This window comes from Vipera ursinii, assembly GCF_947247035.1.
Source record: "Vipera ursinii genome assembly, chromosome: 1".
NCBI lineage: Eukaryota > Metazoa > Chordata > Lepidosauria > Squamata > Viperidae > Vipera > Vipera ursinii.
This window is the reverse complement of record NC_139512.1, coordinates 65635221-65639236: the sequence shown is the minus strand read 5'-3', so window position 1 is coordinate 65639236 and position 4016 is coordinate 65635221. Positions and strand designations below refer to the sequence as shown.

General features: G+C 55.3%; 1 pseudogene across 1 annotated transcript; it reads right to left on the bottom strand.

The window, feature by feature from the left end:
- Positions 1 to 725: 725 nt before the first annotated feature.
- Positions 726 to 2986, bottom strand: LOC310631755 (cytochrome P450 1B1-like; annotated as a pseudogene). Its single transcript has one exon. The product of its transcript is annotated as a cytochrome P450 1B1-like (transcript).
- Between the last annotated feature and the right edge of the window lie 1030 nt (positions 2987 to 4016).

Sequence of the window (4016 nt, the reverse complement as noted above, 5' to 3'; positions counted from 1 at the left end):
TCACCATGGAGGTATAAGGATGTACAAATTGTGAGAAGACTACACTTTCTTCTTCAAGAAGTTTATAAACTGAATTACTGCACAATCATATGTACAAATATAAGGAGCACTCCCTCCCCTCCCAATTGCGGCTCCTTGCCCATGTATATAACTAGGTATGTTTATTGTCACTGTGGTCAACCACACACTCCCTGTATGTTACTTCCTCCATAAGTGCTTCCCATTAGTTAATCACAGCATGCAACCCTCCCTCTCTCACACACACACACCAGACTCCTAAGTGACAACTAACATGACAGAATTGATATAGTGGGGGGGAAAGCACCAGGACATTTTTCTCCCTTTCACGCAGCTGCTGAGAGTAATAAAGCAGGCATGTTCCACATCTCTTATAATAGGACAACACTGTTCAACATTGCATTCTGAAAACAAAACACCAGATACATCATTCTGATGGAGATGCAGAACGTTGCCTTTTCCAATCTACATTTTAGCTACTGATCACCTTGAGCCTAAGGCAGTTGCAGCCCAGCACAGCAAGCGGGCACCAGCCTGAGAAGGCTTTTTTCAACCGCTTTGATCATCTTCAGAGTTAATTGGGGGGAGGGGGGAGGGGGAAGAGCCCAGCTGAAATTTCCTTCGACAGAGGACTTCCTATGTCTGAGTTCCCGCTGCTGATAAAGTGCAGACGCTGATTTCAGAAACGTTAGTCAAGGAAAGGCAACTGTCCCTCTCCCGCCACGGCGCAAAGTCAGAATTAAAGGTGGTTCTGCAAGGCAGGTCGCGCTGGCGCTAAGAAGGGCAGGCGACGTCGGTGTTGCTCCGGCTCCTGTCTTCCTCGGCCCGGGAAGTGCTTCGCCTAGTCACCGACAAGGTGTAGGGCAGAGGCCTGAGAACCAGCCCGTGCTCGCACTCCGCCCTTATCTCTTCGGCTGGGTTGGCCGTCAGGTCGCACTGGTGCAAAAGGATGGCGGTGAAGAGGAAGAGCTGCAACTTCGCCAGCTGATCCCCGATGCAGCGCCTCTTGCCCATCGAGAATATCAGGACGCGGCGAGCGAGGTCGCGGTCGAGAGTCTCCTGCCGGACGTCCAAGAACCGCGACGGGTCAAAAACGTGCGGGTCCTTCCAGCAGACCCGATCGTGGTTGACAGACCATTGGTTGACGAAGACCACGGTGCCCTCGGGGATGTGGAAGCCGTCCAGGAACACGTCGGCGGTGGTGGCGTGCGGGATGGTGACCGGAACTAAACTGCTGTAGCGCAGCGTCTCGTAGAGGAAGGCTTCCAGGCGAGGCAGGGAGGCGCGATCGTCAGCCGTCGGAAGCCGCCCGCGACCCACCACGCGGTCCAGGTCCGTCTGCAACTGCTCTCGCAGCTGCGGGTGTTTCAAAAGCAGCAGCAGCACCCAAGCTAGGGCAGCCGACGTGGTGTCCTGACCGGCGCCGAAGAGATCGGTCAGCGTGCTTTCCGCGTAGTCCCCGAGGGGTCCTTCTTTCCCCTCGGGGCCGTGCTCCATGAGGCCCAGGATGGCATCGCTAATGTGACGGGGAGGGGCGCCGGGCTGGAAAGTAAGCCGATGCTGCGCCACCTTGGCGCGCACGAACTCCAGCATCTCCCCGTTGATAGCCTGGAAGTCGCGGAAGACGCTTCGCACCGGGTTGGGAAAGGACAGCAGCCAGGGCAGCACGTCCACCAAGCTGCCCGCCGCCACCGTCTGCCCGAAGCGATCGCTCCTGGCCAGCAGGGCGCGGAACTCGCCGTCGGCGTGGCTGTAGCGCTGCCCGAAGCAAAGGGCGCACATCACGTTGGCGTTGGCCACGGCGAGCAGCGGCAGCGGGTTGGCGTAAAGGCCGCCCTCGCTCAACTTCGCCAGCCCGTCGATGAGCTCCTGCGCCTCGGCCGCCACGTGCTCCTCGAAGAGCCGCTTGTTGGGCGCCTTGCCCGTCGAGAAAGCGCGCAGCGTGGCCTGCGCCGCCCGCCGCTGCGCCCGCCAGCGCTCCGTGTAGCGTCCGAAAGCCACGCTCTTCCCGTCGGAGACCATCCGGAAGGAGGGGAAATCGGGTCTGCCCGCGAAGGGCCCGCCTTGCTGCACCAGCGCTTGCCGGATGGTCGCCTCGCCGTTGAGCACCACGATGGAGCGCAAGCCCAGGCGGAGCTGGAAGACGTCGCCGTAGCGCTTGGCCAGCTCGCAAAAGGTGAGGTGAGGGTGGCGACCCAGCTGCAGGGCGTTGCCGACCAGCGGCCATCCGACGGGACCGGGAAGACGTTTGCCCGGAGCCGACGAGCGCTTCCCGGCCGCCCAGAAGTACAGCAGGAGGGCGCAAGAAAGCAGCAACGCCGGCTGCAAGGCGCTCGGGATGGGCGCCGCGATCTCCCCGCCCCGTCTGTCCTCGCTGTGCACCATCGTGGTGGCCCTAAGGGGGAGAGGAAGGGTCGGCTCCCCTGCGCCCGAGATGCCTGTGGGGAGCAGCGGCTCTCAGCCCGACGGTGCGGACCCTCCTTTTGCCCCCGGCTTTTGCTCTAATCGGGCAGGTCGGTCGCGATTTTATAAGCCGTCTAAGGGGGTGTGTGCCGAGGCGAGCCTGACTCCCTCCTCCTCCTCCTCCTCCCGCTCCTCTCCCCCCTTTGTGATGGTCCCAGAGTCCCCTGTGCGCAGCCATGCCCTGCTTCTCTTCCAGAGAGAATAGCAAGAGCAGGCCGAACCAGCACGTCAGGAATGCGTGCAGCTTTCCAAAGCCCGCTTCCTGCCAGACAGGCCTCATCCCCACAGCAAGAGCGAAGGGTGGGCGGGAGAGCGGCTGGACTCTGCCAGGCACCTTTGGCTGCCTTGGAAGGCTGCTGCTTTCCGTGACTGGAGGCAAAGAGAGCCATGACCAAAACCAGCCGAAGGAGGAGGAGAGGCGGGCTCAGCTCGAAGCTTGGCCTGCAGGCCAAGAGCCAAGGCTTTGCTGCTGAGATTCCTCCAGCTTTTGGACTGGCAGCCTCATTTTTCCTCTCTTATGAAACGGGATACGAGTACGCTAGGCAGACCTTACAAGGAGTCCTCAACTTACAACTGTTCATTTAGTGACTGTTCAAAGTTTACAGCGGCACTGGAAAACAGCGACATAATCGTTTTTCACACTTAAGACCGTTGTGGCATCCCCCTGGTCATGTGATCAAAATTCAGATGTTTGGCAACTGACTTATGACATTGGCAGAGTGCTAGGTTCACGCAATCACCTTTTGTGACCTTCTGACAAGCAAAGTCAATGGGGAAGCCAGAATTTCACTTAAAGACCACGTTACTCATTTAACAATTGCAATGATTCACTTAACAATTGTGGCAAGAAAGGTCGCGATATGGGGCAAAACTCACTTAACAAATGTCTCACTTAGCAACAGAAACTTTGGTCTCAATTGTGATCATAAGTCGAGGACTACCTGTATACTCATGAGATGGGTGGGTGGAGGTTGATATTCTTATTTTCTTCTGTTTATACTGAGTGCAGGGTCCTCTTTTTTTCAGATCAACCAGTCTATTAGTTCTGACAAGATGTGCAGCTTTGATTGCAACATGGACTGATTGGCTAGTTACCAGAGTCTGAAGTTGTGGGTTGAGAGAGAGTATCTGACTCAAAGTCACCCATCCAGCTTTCATAACTAAGGTGGGATTGGAACTCACAGTCACCAGACTTCTAGCCTGTGCCTTAATCACTACACCAAACTAGATGTCTAAGAGCCCATTTCCCTATAATTCAAATTGTACCTTTCTTATTATCTGCATCAATCTTCCCCAACCTGTGCTGTAATTCCCATAATTCCTACCAAAATAGTTGGAAAGTAGCGGATTGGGGAACCTTGTCCAAGCATTTTTTTGCACTAAAATGTTCTGAAGGTTTTCTTCCGAATTATTAGAGACGAACGATACCATACTAAATAAATTAATTACATATGACATCAAAACATCTTTTCAAAAAGGAATAGCAACTGAGGGGGAATTTTTTAAATACCAAAGTGTGAGGAACAAATTTTGCC